At 37.3% G+C, this 21219-nt stretch overlaps 1 long non-coding RNA gene across 1 annotated transcript in view; it reads left to right on the forward strand.

Annotated features, from left to right (window-relative positions):
• LOC139362197 (uncharacterized) overlaps positions 1–18104 on the forward strand; it is a 228047-nt gene extending 209943 nt beyond the window's left edge. Inside the window, exons 2-4 of the long non-coding RNA XR_011620585.1 lie at positions 9181–9287; positions 9393–9535; positions 17966–18104. This is a non-coding gene — a long non-coding RNA (uncharacterized lncRNA). The remainder of the gene's footprint in view (positions 1–9180; positions 9288–9392; positions 9536–17965) is intronic.
• Positions 18105–21219: the final 3115 nt, after the last annotated feature.

The raw sequence follows: 21219 nt of genomic DNA on the forward strand, positions 1-21219 counted from the left end.
GTTTGACTTCCTCTTTTCCAATTTGGATGCCCTTTATTTCTTTCTCTTGCCTAATTACTGTGGCTAGAACATCTAGAACTATGTTAAATAAGAGCGAAGAAAGTGAACATTCTTTAATGTAGCTTCTCAACTTGGTAGTAATTTTTTTGCTCTGCTTAAATTTACATACCTGCTTTACTGATTTAGCTACTTCATTTTGCCCAAGCCCATGGATGTCTTTCAGCCCTCATCTTACTCAATCTCTTAATCATTCTTGATGGAGTTAGATATTCACTTTTTATTTAACTGCTAATTTTTCTAATTTGTTTACATGATTTCATACTTCCTTGATACATCTACTGACTCACTGGCTGACCCTTTCTTTCTCTTCATTTACTACTGGTTTATTCAGACTCTAATTATTATAGTTCCCAAGGGCTCGGTTCTGAGAGATAACCATATGGTTTTTGTTTTTGATTCTGTTTATGTGATGTATCACATTTATTGACTTGCATATGTTAAACCATCCCTGCATCCCTAGGATGAGACTCACTTGATCATGACATATCTTTTTGATGTGTTGTTTAAATTGGTTAGCTGGTATTTTGTTCAGGATTTTTGCATCTATGTTCATCAGGGATATTGGCTTGTAGTTTTCTTTTCTTTTTGTTGTGTCCTTTCCTGGTTTTGGAATCAGGGTAATATTGGCTTTATAGAATGATTTAGGGAGGATTCCCTCTTTCTCAATCTTTTGGAGTAGTTTCAAAAGGGTAGGTACCAATTCTTCTTTGAATGTCTGGTAGAACTCAGCTGTGAATCCATCTGGTCCTGGGATTTTGTTGTTTGTGCTGGCAATTTTTAATTAGTGATTCAATCTTGCTGCTTGTTATTGGTCTGTTTGGGGTTTCTATGTCTTCTCAATTTAATCTAGGAGGATTGTATGTTTCTAGGAATTTATCCATTGCCTCTAGGTTTCCTAGTTTGTATGCATAAAGATGTTCACAGTAGTTTCAAATGATTGTTTCTATTTCTGTGGTGTTTTTTGTACTGTCTCCAGTTTCATTTCAAACAGAGCTTATTTGGATCTTCTCTCTTTTCCTGGATAATCTAGTTAATGGTCTATTAATTTTGTTTTATCTTTTCAAACAACCAACTTTATCTTTTGTATTTTTTGGTTGAATTTCATTTAGTTCTAATCTTATCTTTATTATCTATTTTCTTCTGCTGACTTTGGGTTTAGTTTGTTTTTGCTTCTCTAGTTCCCGAGGTAAGACATTGGGTTGTCAGTTTTTCCTCTTTCAGACTATTTGATGTAGGCATTTAGCAATATAAACTTTCCTCTTAGCACTGCTTTTGGTGTGTCCCAGAGGTTTTGATAACTCATACCATTATTATTATTCAATTCAAATAATTTTAAAATTTCCATTTTGATTTTATCATTAAGCCATTCAGGAGCAAATAATTAATTTCCATGTATCTGTATAGTTTTGAGGGTTCCTTTGGAGTTGATTTCTTGTTTTATTCTGCTGTGTTCTGAGAAGATATTTGATATGATTTTGATTTCATAAAATTTATTGAGACTTGTTTTGTGGCCTGTAATATGTTCTATCTTGGAGAATGTTCCACATGGTGATGAGAAGAATGTATACTCTGTAGTTCTTGGCTAGAATATTCTGTAAATATCAGTTACGTCCATTTTTTTCTAGCATGTCATTTAAGTCCATTGTTTCTTTGTTGACTTTGCCTCCATGATCTGTCAGACTGTTGGGTTAGAGTTGCAAACTTTCATAGAGCCCCGTCCTCCAACTGTGCCTCTGTTGAAAGAAACTCCCCATCAGTGGAAACATCTAGTGTTCAAGGCCCTTTGTCTGGATTATTTTGTCCCATGGGGTGTTCCCTTGATGTTTTGCACGCTTCTTTCTCCTGGAAGCCAGAATACTATGAGTGTTGTTGCTCTTCTGGGTCTAGCCACTCAGTGAAGTTGCCATACTCCAGGCTGGTGCTGGGAAATGTCTGCAGGGAATCTAGTGATGTGACCGGTCCTCAAGTCTCCCAGCAATGATTAGTAGCACTAAACTGCTAAACATACAGATTTTTACAAGTACATGGAGGCCTCCCCTACCCCCAATACGAAAAGCTCTAATGGGGGTGGCAGGGGGATGACATAGACTCTGTGAGATTCCTTTGTTATAGGTAGTCTTAGTGTATTTGAGAATGCCGGTTATAGTACTAATGAACTGGCCACTTCGATAGACTCAGGACCTCCTGTTTAGCCAGAGTGATACAGGCAGTGGTGATAGCTGAGGTTCTTCAGTTGTTTTCTCGTTCGTAGGTGCAGTGTTATTCTACCAGGAGATGCTATAATGGATTGTGTCGATTGCCCTTCAGCCAGAAGTGGGTGCCTGCAAAAGAACACCATCTATGGTAGTAGCAGTGGGATTTTTTACTTGCTTTACATTGCCCTGGTTGGAGGTACTCTGGTTTCTTAGACAATGGGTGGGGCCATATAGCTCCTCATAGTTTCTGTCCTTTGTGTTAACCCATTTATGCCTAGATTTCCATTATTAGAATGCTAAACTTGTGGGAATTATTTATATCCTACAGCTCAAGGTTATCCCCAAGGTCTGATTTTTCACAAAAAAAATATTTGCAAACTCCAGCATAACTGGGTTAAGCTTCTAGGGCAGGTGATGGGGCAAAGCCAGGTGGGAGCTGTGTCAGGTGGGTTAGTGCCTCTGACTCTCTGCATGCAGGGCAAGCAGCAGCCCTGTGAATGCCAGGGGTAGTTCTCACACCACTGGATGGGATGTTCCAGAGAAGAATGTTGCTTCCTCTGCTGCACAGGAGAGGTTGCACAGGGAGTGGGGAGTAGCAGGCAGTGGTGAGACCCACACAGTTCCCACACACTAGGTGAGGCAGATCCACTCCGTCAGTGTTCCACTGGCAGCAGTGAGCTAAGTTCCACACATCCTGTACTCAGAACTTACAAATGCCCCGGGTCATAAGCTTTTCTCTCAGAGATAGGAACTGTGGCTTTCAGGTCGCACCCCTCCCCATTGACTGGCAAAGCCTATGGATATGGCTGCAGCCTACTTTTCATTCACCGTCCCACCATCCCTGGCAAAGAAAGTTTGTCTCCCCCGAAGTTATATTGTGAAACCCAGCTGGGGGCTTCTTTCAATCTGAAACCACTGCCTGAACTATTTGATTGGCCTCTGCAGGATTCCCTATGAGGAGCAATAAGAAATTGCTTCCTTCAGTCCATGCTAGAGATTGGGAGTGCACACAAGGGTCTTCCCACCACTGCTCCTGCTTTAATATTCCATGGCCCTCCCTAAGTCAGTTCCTGTGCTGGGTAGGGTTAAGGCCTCCCCTCTTGGCCGAGGCTTTCAGGGTCCCTGGTGGGTATGTGTATTCTGGAGGTAGCCTCTCCCCTTCTCACACTCTGAGGACTCACAGTCCCTTGCCTTACTCACAGTGTAGGCAGCAACCTGCTGCTCCCTTCAAAGGGTCTACGGATTCCTTCAGTTTTTCTGTTCAGTTCCTGTATCACTTCTTTAAGAAAAAGTTCCCAGTGTGAATTGCTACACACTATTTTGTTCTTCCAAGTAGGTAGGAGAGATAAGCTAGCACTGCCTGTAATCTTCTGTCTTGGAATGAAAAACAAAACAAAACAAAAAACCCCAAAAAACTAAACTAAATAAACCATTTTTTTTCTGATTAGATATTAAGTAGTGGGTAGAGGAAGCAAAACTTTATCCTTTTAGCAAAATTGGCATAAGACAGATCAATTGGAGAGAAACATACAGATTTTCACACATACTTGGGGACTCCCCTAGAAAAATAAAGACCCAAAGAAGTAGTAGGAGCTGAATGCTGGTATCCTAAGTTGGACAAAGAGTACACAATTTTGAAAATATGACAAGACAGAGAGTCTTGGGTCAGGGCAGTTAATTACTGAGAAACAACTAGGTAGATAAGGGTCAGTTTAACAAGGTTTGTTTGTACAGATTTCCCTCAGCCTTGATTCCTCATCTTTGATAATAGGGATATTTCTTTCCTCTTGGTACAGGAAGGACACCTTTCCCCTAGGAATTTCATCTCCTGCTTTAGGAAGAAAAAGGAAGATCAGGGTGCCCTTTGCAGTTTTTTTTTTTTTTAAGTGCCTTTAACTCAAAATAATCTTGATGCCAAAGTGGCATATTTTGGGGGTGAGGGGCATATTCTGCCATCCTTCAAGTCAAATCAATCACATTGACATCTACTAAACCTTAAAATAGCCCAAGTTTCATGGGTGTTTGCATAAGTCCAAACTCATCAAATTGTACACATTAAATATATGCAGTTCTTTGTATACCAATTTTACCTCAATAAAGCTGTTTTAAAAAATAGCCTGGGCCGGGCGCGGTGGCTCAAGCCTGTAATCCCAGCACTTTGGGAGGCCGAGACGGGCGGATCACAAGGTCAGGAGATCGAGACCATCCTGGCTAACATGGTGAAACCCCGTCTCTACTAAAAATACAAAAGACTAGCCGGGCGAGGTGGCGGGCGCCTGTAGTCCCAGCTACTCCGGAGGCTGAGACAGGAGAATGGCGTGAACCCGGGAGGCGGAGCTTGCAGTGAGCTGAGACCCGGCCACTGCACTCCAGCCTGGGCGACAGAGCGAGACTCCGTCTCAAAAAAAAAAAAAAAAAAAAAAAGCCTGTCTTTTGCTGATAGAGTATCATGGACAAGGATAAAGTTTACTAACTCAAAGAGATTACTGTTGCTCTTTTCACCCCATTTGAAGAGGAAAATTCACAATTATATTGTGGTGAATTCTTTAAATTATCTCAATTCTCATTCTTTTCTTCTTCCTTTGGGAGACGTTTAAAAGCTGATAGATGCCTCTCGTCTGGGCACAGATTAGTGTCCACTAACAAGATGCACTGTTGTGAGTTCTGGAGGGTAACAATAAGGCAGAATCTTTCTTCCTGAGATCTTGGTTCTTTGAAACAAAGTTTGAAAGTGTGCAGGTATCTAGTACCGGCATTTCTACATCCATTCTCCCATCTTCATGTAACTAAGAAGCTATGGCTATAGCACATGTTAATCAGACTCATGAATCAATAAATTGCAGCTCTGGTTGCCTATTCTTAAGCCTCCTGTGTTCAAGAAGCAGTTGTGGCAACAGGGGCAGCAGAAGCTGCTTGCTTCTTGAATATTTCTGGTGGTCACCTCAGAGGTGATAGCTTCCATAATGATAAACCAGCCACAGTCAATGTACATGAAAAGCAAAATTACACATTAAATGCGTAGAGTTATCTCATGTGTGGGGACATTCTATAAAATATGAAAATATGCAAGATTCCATTCCTCAGAATATAGAATTATATAATCAAACACTGACTTGAGAATTAATGTTTATATTTGGACATGTAGTACACTATTTTATGTGTTTTTTCAACTGTGTCCAGAATATATTATAACGTGAAATATTATTAAATATTTATTATGTGATGGTTACATCACATTTTAGACTATAATGCGCTTTATAATCAGTTACTTCTTTATTTACATATATTTGTATCTATTAGACTGAATCAGCTAATATTTACACTGGGGGTCTGTTTATTGTGTGTGTGTGTGTGTGTGTTATATTTTTTTATCAGCTTATAGAAAATTAGTGTTGGAGGGACTGTCCAATCCAATTTTACAGGTGATTAAGTTGAGGTTAAGAGTATAAGAGACTTTGTCTGGTGAACACATTAATTTAGTGTCAAATTAGGAACTAGAACTCTGACCAGAACAGTTCAGTTCAATATTTCTTATACTATCCCACACTGCTAAAGACAGGGAGAAAATTATAGGGAATACAAAGGAAATAGAAAATGAGATTAGAGAAGTGGATGTTAAACAGAAATGTACGCCAGTATCATGAAGGTAATTTTGTATATGCTGACACACTATAGAGTAACTGAATTTGAATCTCTGGCAGTAGATAAGTCCAGGTGACACAGTTAGGCATAGCCATGTAAGAACTAGTAGCTGGAGAAGTATACTGTTTGATAAAGATCAGTATCTAAAAATCACTTCTGAAATGCTTGGTTTGAACTCCGTTCTCAGAACTAATCTTTATTATTGGGCACGGCATGTGATGCCACTAACCAGATCCCTCCTTAAAATTCTTCCCTCTCGGTTTCTCAGACTTTCTCCTGTTGGTCTTTCTATTTCTTTTTGAGTCTCCTGTGAAGGCTCTCATTCCTCTAATTGCCTTTTTCATGCTGGTGTTCTCTTCTACAGTCAGAGTGGTGGTTCTCAAAAAGGAGCAATTGGGCAATGTCTGTACACATTTTTTTTTTTTTTATTGTCAGGCCTCAGGATGTATGATTGGCATCTAGCCAGTAGACACCAGGGGCACTGCTAAATATCCTGCAATGCACAGAACAGCCTACTACAGCAAAGGATTCTCTGGTCCAAAATGTCGATAATATCAAAGTTGAGACACCTTGCATTGGAGTATAATGTCTGTGTATAATGTCTGTGTGCTCAGGACTGTTTCACTTACACAGAAAGGCAAGCACTTATGTGTGAAGTAACATTCAAATCATTTTCTTTTCTTTTAATTAGTAGAGCATTAACTACAAATGCTTTAGCCACTGTGGAGCACATTTGAGGGCCAGAACTTCTTCTCACTCATCTTCACATCCATAGTGTTTAGAATAGTAGGCTCTAGAAAAGTTTGTTTGACTTTTGAAATAGTCTGAAGACATGGAAAGTAGGGGATTTCATTTACTAAAATGACTATGGTTCCACTAAATGCATTAATCCAAAAGGCAAATAATGCAAGGAACTAATGTCAACTTCATATTTTCCAAACTTTGATTGAGGACAGTAAATTCACTGAAAGAATCAGATTAACTATTTGTAAAATAACCTTATTGCAGAAATCAATGTATCACATAATATCTCCCAGAAATACAAGCACTGATTTCTGGTTCCCTTTTTCTCACTCATGGGGAAGAGCAAGATAGAGAATGCACTTAGTAACAAGCAGCTTTCAAACATCTACACTTCAACTTTGGGTTTTCACTTCATCTAGGAATGAAAAGGATATGTTCTTGTGAATCTGTGTTAGGTCTTTGATGCATGGTGATTAAATTATGACTGACCTGAATTCAGTAATGCTGTTTATCAAGCTCTATACTAAAAGAACTGATCCCTTTTAATTGAAATGGATTTTATTTTAATTTCATAATGCCTAACATAGAATGAGAGAAATGAGAAAAGTGAGAAGAAATTCTGTTTCCCCTTATCTCAGTGATTACCAGTTGCTAATTTTATATTTTAGTAAATTTTGTACTTTATTAAATAGATAAGAAAAAAACAAGAAAAATGTAACATGATGGAAAATGTAGACTTATACACATGCTTATTATTTCCATAAAACGTGTTGAGTGCCCTCATATTAAAAAAAAGATTTCATGCTTAGAAAGTTCTAAAACCTAAAAGGTCTTATCTCATGCTTAGCTAATTATTTTGGCAGGAGTCTAACTGATGTGTGCTTTTCCTTGCAAATGAGTTTGTGGCAAACAAGATGACTGTCATCTACATAAACACCCATAACTAATTCTAATCTCCACAGAGAGATTAAGTAGTGAAAGTTAGCAATTAGAATTCAGTGACAATGTTTTCCTCTGCAATTGATTAGTAGACAGGCTATAAACAGTTCCACCAATTACTTTCTTTTTGGAACTTCAGACTACTCTGTCTTTTATGTGCTTTGTTTTACTCTAAAACATTTCTTTTTTAGATACATTCTCCTCTCTAGATCACCAGGTTAATTTTCCAGTTTTGTCCTGTTTTTCTTATAATCTTTTTTTCTTTCTTATCTGGTTTTTATTTTTTCACAGACACTCTTAATTGAGAGTGAGGCCAAAAATTCAGTCCTTGCTTCTCAGTTTCTATAAACTACCTCTTAGAAGAATTAATCCATTTTCACTAAATGATGATGCTAAAATCTCTAGCTCTTGCTCCCAATTTGTTCAACTACCATTTGAGTGTTTAACCCATGTACATGTCACCACTTCCTTGACTCATCCCAAGCTCTTTGTTTTCCTTCCATCATTTTCTAAGCTATCTTGTCTTAAAAGCTTGATGTATTGTTGAATCTTCCAACTTTCCTGCTTTACATTTTCAAACATTCATTTATTATTTTTTTTTTTAGTAATACCTTTGCTTTCTTTTTTACACTTATACGACTACCCTGTTACATACATTCAAAACTTTGTGCCAGGAAATCTGAATTCTCATTTGCCATACTTTTTCCTTCTATGCTTTTATTTTTAATCCATTTCACTCATTACCTCAAGAAAAATTTTCAGAAACCTGACTACTTTCATTACATCACTTTTGGCTCCAAATCATCAGTTGATTTCATTATTATCTGAATCAAATCCTGCCTATTTCAGGACTTTGATAATATCTAAAATCCTACTAATTCATCTCTTTTATTTGATTATTTGATTGTACTCAACAGGTTCGTCAAATTTACTTACTAAATTTGTGTCTGTTTGGTTAATTCAGATTATTTTTAGGCTTGGAATAGACTTCTTAATCCGTTTTAACTGATCACCACCCATCTTTCAGAGTACAGCTCAGGTCACACTTTGTCTCCACACTGAAGTCCTATGATGATGGAGCACAGAGGATCAATTATTTGTGTGGCACTTTTCAGATACTGTACAGTGTCTGCTATAAACTTTTAGTTTTATGTTTTTTTGCTTCACTTTTTGGTGACTTTTTAACGCATAGATAGTTTCTGTTGATGTAGGGATTTATTCTACTGACAAAATGATTTATGGAAGTTTATTTTAACAATGTATATAGGTATTAAGAAAGTGGATAGGAAAGAATACAATGATAGCACAAATCTAGTTTGATTTGTGATGGCTCATTTTATGTCTCAACTTCACTGGGCCACAGAGTGCCCAGATGTTTTGTGAAACATTATTCTTGGCATTCCTGTGAGAATGCGTTCGGATGGGACTAACATTTAAACAGATCAAGTGAGTAAAGCAGGTGACCTTCCTAATGTGGGTGGGCCTCATGCAATCAGTTGAAGGCCTGAATAGAGTAAAAAGGCTGCCCTTTCTCAAGTAAGAGAGAATTTCTCCTGACTGACAGCCTTCAAACTTGAACTGAAACTCTGGCTTTTCATAGGTTTCAAGTTTGCCTACGTTTGGACAGAAATTAAAGCATTGGCTTGCCTAGGTCTCCAGCTTGCCGACCCACCTTGAAGATCTTGGGACTTGTCAGTCTTCATAACAGTGTGAGCCAATTCCTTGAAACACATCATTTTTTCATATGCAGTAGATCTCCTATTGGTTCTGTTTCTCTGGAGAGCTCTAACACAGATTTATCTTTCCATTTAGCCCCGCAAGACTTGTTACTATCCTACAAATGGAGTAAGGGAGACACAAAAAGACAGGACACTGGACTCACCTGCTGGGGCAAGATAGGCTCCAGAGAAACCAAAGCAACAGCATTTTGTCACTTATTGGCCATGTGATCTTAAGTAAGTCAATGAAGATTTCTGAGTTTGAGTTTTTTCATGTGCAAAATGATGATAAAATCTGGCTTCTGGTTTTTGATATTGATTTTGTGTAAAGAAGATATTTCATATGCAAACATTTTGGTGAGTGCTAAATATTAACAGACAAAAATGGTCATTACTATTACTATTTTTAACAAGGACATTTCACCTGTCACACTATATAAAAAGGCTCCTCAAAGCTCTAGATTGGCAAACATGACAATGCCATATCAGAATTCTGACAAAAACACAGAAATACCTCAGTCCTACTTGTCGTGACTACCACAAGGGAAAAGTGGAAAGGTATTTTAAGGCCAGGCCTTTTAGCTTTGAGATGGATTACCAAAGTATCTCAAACAGCATTAGGCAATATGGAAGCATACTGCAGTAGATTGTACACCAGGAGGCAGATCAGCAATACAGTGTATTTCAGGTTGAAATTCTCACTGGGACCATAATGGAAACTAAAGCTTGGTACTTAGAGGAAAAGTACAGACACACACACACACACACAGGCACACACACACGCACAAACACAAACACAGGCACACACACACACAGGCACATAGCAGTGTATACGTGTCCTTTCCTTACAACAAAATTGAAAACTACCAGTGCATGGTAGTTTCAGTGTAACAATTACATGCACCAGATATTTTAAAGTATTCACAATGCAACATATGGCTTAACTGTTCAGCTGCAGTAAAAATGTGGATTTTTAAGAATAAAAATTAGTTTGAAAAGCAGCAGGCAACAGTAATGTTGAATCCCCTGTATACCCGTAAAATGGTGAAACCATCTGTACTTTGTGCACGCCGATGACCTTGAATTAATTCTAGCAGTGCCATTACCCAATTAGTTGAGAAAGGAAAGATACTTGGGAATTACAATTACAGATCCATTAAAATTGTTCAGTGCTTTTATTCTCAAATATTTATTAAATCATATCTGTCTGATTATCATTATATGATGATTTTTTAAAAGAGACTAAGTTTGCTAGGTAAAACAGTGTCAGCCTTAAATGATATAATTATGTTACTTGAGCATACTTCAAGCATGTCTGTCCTTAAAAAATAAAATAATTCTCTTTCCTTTTCAATATTATGTCTTCTTAGATGACGATGCCTCTAAAATACTTTTGCTAGAATAATCTCCTCTGTTATAATAAAGCTATTATTTAACCAAAGAGAAAATATAAATATGCATTCAAAATTATATAGTATTCTGTTTTTTTCTACTCCACTTATTGTTTTATAGAGACTCTGCTGTGTCTCCAGGGGTTATATTAAATAAACTAATAATTCTTGGATACTGAGCAGTTTTATTTTTATTTGCTGTTTTACAAATAGATATCTAAAGGTTTTTTTAGTGGTTCTTACATGGGAATTTTTTCTATGTGGCTATTTGTCCTCATTATTTAATTGGAGAAGTCTTTTTAGACAAAAATGTGATTTGCACATAAATCCTTACATGTGGAGGGAGAAGAGTATTTGTAAAACTTATGAACCACAATATAGATGAATATATTAATATTAACATTATGTACAGGCAGCCTAAATTATGTGCTGATTGAAAAGTCAATACTAAATTTTTTATTTATTATTATTATATTTTAAGTTCTGGGATACATGTGCAGAACGTGCAGTTTTGTTACATAGGTATATGTGTGCCATGGTGGTTTGCTGCACCAATCAACCTGTCACCTGCATTAGGTGTTTCTTCTAATACTATGCCTCCCCTAGTCTTCCACCCCGACAGGCCCCATTGTGTGATATTTCCCTCCCTGTGTCTATGTGTTCTCATTGTTCAACTCCCACTTACGAGTGAGAACATGTGGTGTTTGGTTTTCTGTTCTTGTGTGAGTTTGCTGAGAATGATGGTTTCCAGCTTCATCCATGTCCCTGCAAAGGACATGAACTCATTCTTTATTATGGCTGCATAGTATTTCATGGTGTATATTCCATGGTGTATAAATGTAGCATAGTATTTCATGCCACATTTTGTTTATCTAGCCTATCATTGATGGACATTTGGGTTGGTTCCAAGTCTTTGCATTGTGAATAGTGCTGCAATAAACACACATGTGCACGTGTCTTTATAGTAGAATGATTTATAATCCTTTAGGTGTATACCCAGTAATGGGATTGCTGGGTCAAATGTTATTTCTAGTTCTAGATCCTTGAGGAATCGCCACACTGTCTTCCACAATGTTTGAACTAATTTATACTCCCGTCAGCAGTGGAGAAGCATTCCTGTTTCTCCACATCCTCTCCCACATCTGTTGTTTCCTGAATTTTTAATGATCACCATTATAACTGGCATGAGATGGTATCTCATTGTGGTCATGATTGGCATTTCTCTAATGACCAGTGATGATGAGCTTTTTTTCATATGTTTGTTGGCCGCATAAATGTCTTATTTTGAGAAGTGTCTGTTCATATCCTTTGCCCACTTTTTGATGGGGGTTGTTTGTTTTTTGCTTGTAAATTTGTTTAAGTTCTTTGTAGATTCTGAATATTATCTTTTGTCAGATAGATAGATTGCAAAAATTTTCTCTCATTCTGTAGGTTGCCTGGTCACTCTGATGAGAATTTCTTTTGCTGTGCAGAAGCTCTTTGGTTTAATTGGATCCCATTTGTCAATTTTGGCTTTTGTTGCCATTGCTTTTGGTGTTTTAATCATGAAGTCTTTGCCCATGCCTATGTCCAGAATGGTATTGCCTAGGTTTTCTTCTAGGATTTTTATGATTTTTAGGTCTTCCATTTAAGTATGTAATCCATTTTGAGTTAATTTTTGTATAAGATATAAGGAAGGGGTCCAGTTTCAGTTTTCTGTATGTGGTTAGCCAATTATCCCAACACCATTTATTATATAGGGAATCCTTTCTTTATTGTTTGTTTTTGTCAGTTTTGTCAAATATCAGATGGTTGTAGATGTGTGATATTATTACTGAGGCCTCTTGTTCTGTTCCATTGGTTTATATATCTGTTTTGGTTCCAGTACCATGCTGTTTTGGTTACTGTAGCCTTGTAGTATAGCTTGAAGTCAGGTAGCGTGATGCCTCCAATTTTGTTCTTTTTGCTTAGGATTGTCTTGGTTACGCGGGCTCCTTTTTGGGCTCTTTTTGGTTTCATATGAAGTTTAAAGTAGTTTTGCACAATTCTGTGAAGAAAGTCAGTGGTAGCTTGATGGGGATAGGATTAAATTTATAAATTACTTTGGGCAGTATGGCCATTTTCACGATATTGATTCTTTCTATCCATGAGCATGGAATGTTTTTCCATTTGTTTGTGTCCTCTCTTATTTTCTTGAGCAGTAGTTTGTAGTTCTCTTTGAAGAGGTCCTTCACATCCCTTGTAAGTTGTATTCCTAGGTATTTTATGCCCTTAGTAGCAATTGTGAATGGGACTTCACTCATAATTTGGCTCTCTGTTTGTCTGTTATTGGTGTATAGGAATGCTTGTGATTTTTGCCTGTTGATTTTGTATCCTGAGACTTTGCTGAAATTGCTTATCAGCTTAAGGAGATTTAGGGCTGAGACGGTGGGGTTTTCTACATATACAATCATGTCATCTGCAAACAGAGACAATTTGACTTCCTCTTTCCCTAGCTGAATATCGTTTATTTACTTCTTTTGCCTGATTGCCTTGGCCAGAACTTCCAATACTATGTGGAATAGGAGTGGTGAGAGAGGGCATCATTGTCTTGTGCCAGTTTTCAAAGGGAATGCTTCCAGTTTTTGCCCATTCAGTATGATATTGGCTGTGGGTTTGTCATAAATAGCTCTTATTATTTTGAGGTATGTTTCATCAATACCTAGTTTATTGAGAGTTTTTAGCATGAAGCATTGTTGAATTTTGTCAAAGGCCTCTTCTACATCTATTCAGATAATTATGTAGTTTCTGTCATTGGTTCTGTTTATGTGATGGATTATGTTTATTTATTTGTGTATGTTTAACCAGCCTTGCATTCCAGGGATGAAGCCAAATTGTTCGTGGTGGATAAGCTTTTTGATGTGCTGCTGGATTCAGTTTGCCAGTAATTTATTGAGGACTTTTGCATTGATGTTCATCAGGGATATTGGTCTGAAATTTTCTTTTTTCCTTGTGTCTCTGCCAGGTTTTGGTATCAGGATGATGTGGGCCTCATAAAATGAGTTAGGGAGGATTCCCTCTTTTTCTATTGTTTGTAATAGTTTCAGAAGGAATGATACCAGCTTCTCTTTGTACCTCTGGTGGAATTTAGCTGTAAATCCGTCTGGTCCTGGACTTTTTTTGGTTGATAGGCTATTAATTACTGCCTCAGTTTCAGAACTTGTTATTGGTCTATTCAGGGATTCGACCTCTTCCTGGTTTAGACCTGGGAGGGTGTATGTGTCCAGGAATTTATTCATTTCTTCTAGATTTTATAGTTTATTTGCATACAAGTGTTTATAGTATTCTCTGATGGTAGTTTGTATTTCAGTGGGATCAGTGGTGATAGGCCCTTTTTCATTTTTTCTTGCATCTATTTGATTCTTCTTTCTTTTCTTCTTTATTAGTCTGGCTAGTGGACTATATATTTGGTTGGTCTTTCAAAAAAAAAAAAAAAAAAAAAAAAAAAAAAAAAAACCGCTCCTGTATTCTTTGACTTTTTGAAGAGTTTTTCATGTCTCTATCTCTTCAGTTCTGCTCTGATCTTAGTTATTTCTTGTCTTCTGCTAGCTTTTGAATTTGTTTACTCTTGCTTCTCTAGTTCTTTTAATTTTGATGTTAGGTGTCAATTTTAGATCTTTCCTGCTTTCTCTTATGGGCATTTAGTGCTATAAATTTCTCTGTACACACTGCTTTAAATGTGTCCCAGAGATTCTGATATGTTGTGTCTTTGTTCTCATTTGTTTCAAAGAACATCTTTATTTCTGCTCTCATTTCGTTATTTACTCTGTAGTCATTCAGGAGCAGATTGTTCACTTTCCATGTAGTTGTGCCATTTTTAATGAGTTTCTTTATCCTGAGTTCTAATTTGACTGCACTGTGGTCTGAGATACTGTTATGATTTCTGTTCTTTTGCATTTGCTGAAAAGTGTTTTACTACCAATTATGTGGTTAATTTTATAATAAGTGTGATGAGGTGCTGAGAAGAACGTATATTCTGTTGATTTGGGGTGGAGAGTTCTGTAGATGTCTATTAGGTCTGCTTGGTGCAAAGCTGAGTTAAAGTCCTGAATATCCTTGTTAATTTTCTGTCTCGTTGATCTGTCTAATATTGACAGTGGGGTGTTAAAGTCTCCCACTATTATTGTGTGGGAGTTTAAGTCTCTTTGTAGGTCTCTTAAGAACTTGCTTAATGAATCTGGGTGCTCCCGTATTGGATGCATATATACTTAGAATAGTTAGCTCTTCTTGTTGCATTGATCCCTTTACCATTATGCAATGCCCTTTTTTGTCTCTTTTGATTTTTGTTGGTTTAAAGTCTGTTTCATCAGATATTAAGATTGCAACTCCTGCTTTTTCTTTTTGCTTTCCATTTGCTTGGCAAATATTTCTTTGTCCCTTTATTTTGAGCCTATGTGCATCTTTGCACATAAGATGGGTCTCCTGAATACATCACACCAATAGTTCTTGATCCTTTATCCAATTTGCCAGTCTGTGTCTTTTAATTGGGGCATTTAGCACACTTACATTTAAGGTTAATATTGTTATGTTTGATTTTGATCCTGTTATTATGATGCTAGCTGGTTATTTTGCCTCTTAGTTGATGCAGTTTCTTCATAATGTCTATGGCCTTTACAACTTGGTATGTTTTCTAGTGTCTGGTACCAGTTGTTCTTTTCCATGTTTAGTGCTTCCTTCAGGAGCTCTTTTAAGGCAAGCCTGGTGGTGACAAAACCTCTCAATACAGCTTTTCTGTAAAGGATTTTATTTCTCCTTCTCTTATGAAACTTAGTTTGGCAGGATATGAAATTCCAGGTTGAAAATTTTTTTCTTTAAGAATGTTGAATATTGGCCCCCACTGTCTTCTGGCTTTTAAGGTATCTGCAGAGAGATCTGCTGTTAGTTTGATGGGCTTTCATTTGTGGGTAACCCGACCTTTCTCTCTGTCTGTCCTTAACATTTTTTCCTTCGTGAATCTGACAATTACGTGTCTTGTGGTTTCTCTTCTCGAGGAGTATCTTTGTGGTGTTCTCTGTATTTCCTGAATTTGAATGCTGACCTGTCTTGCTAGGTTGGGGAATTTCTCCTGGATAACGTCCTGCAGAGTGTTTTCCAACTTGGTTCCTTGCTCCCCGTCACTTTCAAGTATACCAATCAAACATAGATTTGTTTTTTTCACATAGTCCCATGTTTCCTGGAGGCTTTGTTCATTCCTTTTTATTCTTTTTTCTCTAATCTTGTCTTCTTGCTTTATTTCATTAAGTTGATCTCTCTCTGATATCCTTTCTTCCGCTTAATCGATTCGGCTATTGATACTTGTGTATGCTTCACGAAGTTCTCGTGCTATGTTTTTCAGTTCCATCAAGTCATTATGTTCTTCTCTAAACTGGTTATTCTTGTTAGCAATTCTTCTAACCTTTTTTCAAGGTTCTTAACTTCCTTGCATTGGGTTAGAACATGTTCCTTTAGCTTGGAGGAGTTTGTTATTACCCACTTCTGAAGCCTACTTCTGTCAATTTGTCAAACTTTTTCTCTGTTCAGTTTTGTTCCCCTGTTGGCAAGGAGTTGTGATCCTTTGGAAGACCAGAGGCATTCTGGTTTTTGGAATTTTCAGCATTTTTGCACTTGTTTCTCCCCATCTTCATGGATTTATCTACCTTTGGTCTTTGATGTTGGTGACCTCAGACAGGATCTCCAAGTGTACATGCTATTCCTTTCTGTTTATTAGTTTTCCTTCTAACAGTCAGGTCCCTCTCCTGCAGGTCTGCTAGAGTTTGCTGGAGGTCCATTCCAGACCCTGTTTACCTGGCATGTGATTTTGTAAGATAGATTGTAATATCTCACCAGTGGAGGCTGCAGAACAGCACATTTTGCTGCCTGTTCTTTCCTCTGGAAGCTTTGTCCCAGAGGGGCACCTGCCAGATGCCAGCCAGAGCTCTCCTGTATGAGGTGTCTGTTGGCCCCTACTGGGAGATATCTCCCAGTCAGGATACATGGGGGTCAGGGACCCACTTGAGGAGGCAGTCTGACCATTAGCAGAGCTCAAACGCTGTGCTGGGAGGTCCGCTGCTCTCTTCAGAGCCATCAGGCAGGGATGTTTAAATCTGCTGAAGCTGCCTCCACAGCTGCCCCTTCCCCCAGGTGCTCTGTTCCAGGGAGATGGGGTTTTATTCATAAGTCCCTGACTGGAGCTGCTGCCTTTTGTTCAGAGATAGCCTTCCCAGAGAGGAGCAATGTAGAGACGCTGTCTGGCCACAGTGGCCTTGCTGAGCTGCCCTGGGTTCCACCCAGTTCAAACTTCAACTGTGAGGGTAAAACTGCCTACTCAAACCTCAGCAATGGGGGACGCCCCTCCCCTCTCCAAACTCCAGCGTCCCAGGTTGATCTCAGAATGCTGCTGTGCTGGCAGCTAGAATTTCAAGTGAGTGGATTTTAGTTTGCTGGGCTCCGTCTGGGTGGGGCCTGCAGAGACAGACCACGTGGCTCCCTGGCTTCAGTCCCCTTTCCAGGGGAGTGAACAGTTCTGTCTCACAGGCATTCCAGGCACCACTGGGGTATGGGGTGGGGGGGAAGAAAAAAAGAACTCCTACAGCTAGTTTGGTGTCTGCCCAAATGGCTGCTCACTTTTGTGCCTGAAACCCAGGGCCCTGTGGCATAAGCACTGGAAGGAATCTCCTGGTGTGAGGGTTGTGAAGACCATGGGAAAAGAGAAGTATCTGGGTGGGAGTGCACTCTTCCTCAGGCTCAGTCTTTCACAGCTTCCCTTGGGTAGGGAAGAGAATTCCCCAACCCCTTGAACTCCTTAGGTGAGGCGATGACCCACCCTGCTTCAGCTCGCCCTCTGTGGGCTGCACCCACTGTCCAACAAGTCCCAGTGAGATGAACCATGTACCTCAGTTGGAAATGCTGAAATCACTCACCTTCTGTATGGATCTCGCTAGGAGCTGCAGACCGGAGGCGTTCCTTTTCGGCCATCTTGTCAGCAATATCCACTAAAATTAAACTGTAAAAAAGTCTGTGTTTTAATATGATACAAAAATGCATGACAATTATCATTAGGCTGTGTTTTTTATATTTATACTAACATTTTCTCTTCATGTTATACTGTTGTTAGAAGGGACACATTATTGGCATTGATTTGTTAATGCTCGGATTTGAATCTGCTCAGATTGCCTATAGTTGAAGAGCAACAGTGGTTTTTAAAACACAAGTATTCATTCATTGCAAAAATATTTATTGAATGTATACATTATTACAGTAACTGTTTTGTACATTATAGATATAGCTCAGAACAACGTGGAGAAGCAAAGGAGGAGAACCAAGAAAAACTGGCATCCCAGCCGAACGTATTTCGAGAAATGGAGAATGATAAACTGAGAAAATGATGGTAATAGGTCTGATCAAATAAATGCCAAGGATTAACCATGGAATTTAATACAGTGGTGATTATTGGTGACCTTGACAGTGTTATTAGGGGAGTGGTGGTGGCAAGTGATGACTGGAGAGAGAGAGTTCAAAAGAGAACAGAACGACGGAAAGTAGAAACAAGTATTGACAATTCTTCTGAAGATTTATTGTGAGGGAAGATGGGGAAAAAAGCTTATTATCTGCAGAAGGATGTAAGATCGGGGAGCGTTTATGGTTTAAGATGGGAGATGTTAATGCATGATTTATCTTTAAGCCATGATTCAGACGTGGAAGCAAAGACTGTAATGATGTAGAAAGCTCAAAATTGTAGGAGAATTGCCATTGAGTTTGCTCTTAGGATCCAAATCACAGTTGGGAGTGATTGCCTACTGCATCTGCAGTGCAGGTGGAATATATAAACATTAATATAGGTTCATTGGCTGCTCTGGTGTTTGGCATATGAGAGGAGATGGGAAGATCTCTGATTGATTGCTTTGTTTTTGCAGTGAAATAAAAATAATGTCCTCATCTGAAAGTGAATAAAATGAATGAATAAGTGACTGAATGAACAAATACTAAATCAGGGATGGGTGTTAAATAGTGCAATAAATTCGGAGAACATAAAGTATCACAATATGAGCAATATATAAAGTGCTGATAAATTCAAAGCAAGAATATTATCAATTGAATTAAAATGCAAGGCTCTCCTAAACATAATAAACTTTTTAAATATAGAATTTCAACAAACTGAAAGTTCAAATAGTCTATGATAGACCATGATAATCCCAATATTTACAATGCTGATTGACCCTGACACATTCTCAAGTGCTTTATGACTCAATAAGGTTAATCTGTACAATTAAACTATTGTATATTCTTTTCTATTAAAAATTTTGTTAAGTCCACGACTAGCAGTTCTCTGCTATTTAAGGCTATAAAAATGTTCCCATGAGAGAGAGAGTATTTGCAAATAAGGCTCAGTTACTGGGTGAATCTTTCCATGTCTCCCTGAAGTGAATCTCAAACAAGGCAAAGATTTCAGTTTTGAACCTCCAAGCCACTGAATTTACATTATCATTATGAATCACATTTAAAAATATACAGTATTTTGGAAAAAATAATCTTTGTTAGTTAAAAAAAAGAAATAGAGAAAAGAAGGAAGAAAAATTACCCTGAGACCTCACAAAAGGAAATTTTTATGACCATGTTTGTAAAAGAGTAATGTTGAAGTGTGTTTTCTGTGTATGGCTTATCTTGTTCCTATGACTCATTTCTGCTCAATTAAGTGCAGTGTTTGGTAGGACTTGTAATTCTTGAAATGCTCCACATATTAATGATCACTGAAAAGCTTATTCCTGCTATCTTTGCTTTTCCACTTCTAACAAATATCTTTTGAAAATGGCCATGCTGAAGACCTAAACATTTGAGTGTACAGCAACTGCATTACTCACTGATCACTAATGAAGGAGACAAAAATAAAAAAGCAAAACAAAAAATTAATGGCATAGCATTTTATAAGAGAGATTATAATATTATATTCCATAGGATCTTTTAATTTGAGTATGGAATAGAAGAAAAATACCAAACTAAGTTTGAATATTGATTCTGTCACTAATCCTGTGTCCTTGAAAGAGTTATTTTACCTCTCTTAAAATACATTTCTTCATATTAAAAAGTAATGATATCTAGCTCAAAATATACATGCAGGTAATAAGTGAAATCTTTTCATGTGTGTAACTGTTTCTGATATACTTCGGTACCTGTGACTTTTTCTTTTTTTTTTTTTTCATTGTGGTAAAATTTACATGCAGTGAAATGGATAAATCTTAAGTATACAAATCAGGAAGCTTCAGTAAATTCATAAAAACTATAGCCAACACCTAAATTAAATATGGAACATTTTCATTACTCCAGAAATTTTTCTCATGTACTTTTCTAGTCACTACTCACCATTATATGAAAATATTGTTTTAATTTCTGTCCCTACAGTTTATGTTTGTCTATTCTGGCATTTCACAGTAACACAATAAGTGGAATGAAACAGTATGTACTCTTATGTTTGAATTCTTTTGATACAAACACACACATGCACATATGTGTGTATGTTTATATATATCAAGAGAAGCCAAATATATGTGTATATTTATATTTATTATATATAAATGCACGTACAAGTAGCTCATCCCCTTTGATTTTTGATTAGCATACTCATATTTATATTTTAGATATATTCTCCTGTTTTTGAGAAATTGAGTTTTCTTTTTTGAGATATAATAAACACAATTGCTATGATTCATTTAGTGGCTAGTATTTTCAGTTTTTTTGGGTAAATACCTAGTAATGGAATTGATCAGGAAAAGTCTACATGTATGTTGACTTTTATAAGATATTGCTAACATATTTTCTATATCCTTGCTCAACGTTTGTTATTGTCAATCTTTAAACTGTTAGTCATTTTTGTGACTGTAAAATATTATTATATTATGGCTTTAATTTTATTTTTCCTGATGTCCAATGATGCTGAGAATGTTTCCTATGCTTATTGATCATTTGTATATCATCTTTTGTGAAGTGTCTATTGAAATATCTGGATGTTATTTGTTAAATTTTACTTTTTATTATTCATTCATAGGAGTTATTTATATATTCTGGATAAAAGTTATTTTTCAGCAGTATGGATTATAAGTGGTTATTTCTAGTTTGTGACTTGCCTTCTCATATTCTTAATGATGTTTTCTTCCTTTCATTTCTCCTTCTTTTCCTTCCTTCTTTCCTTCCTTCCTCCTTCTTTCCTTCATTTCCTTCTTTCCCTCTCTTTTTCTCCTTCCTTTCCTTCTTTTCTCTTTCCTCTTTCTCTCTTCCTCTTTTTTCTTTGTTGTATTTTCTGATGAGCAAAAGTAGCAATAATTTTAAATTGTAATTTTGGTCCTGAGAAATCTTTGCTTATATTAAGATCACAAAAAAGTCTCCTACATTTACTCCTGGAGGCTTTACAGTTTCACATGTAGGCCTATGATCTATATCAAATTAATTTTTGTTCATGGTATGGAGACTGGACTCAAGTTAATTTTTTTACATGTTTATCTGACTGTTCCACAATGACTTTTTGTAAACACTATACTTTCC

The sequence above is a fragment of the Macaca nemestrina genome, chromosome 3, assembly GCF_043159975.1.
Source record: "Macaca nemestrina isolate mMacNem1 chromosome 3, mMacNem.hap1, whole genome shotgun sequence".
NCBI lineage: Eukaryota > Metazoa > Chordata > Mammalia > Primates > Cercopithecidae > Macaca > Macaca nemestrina.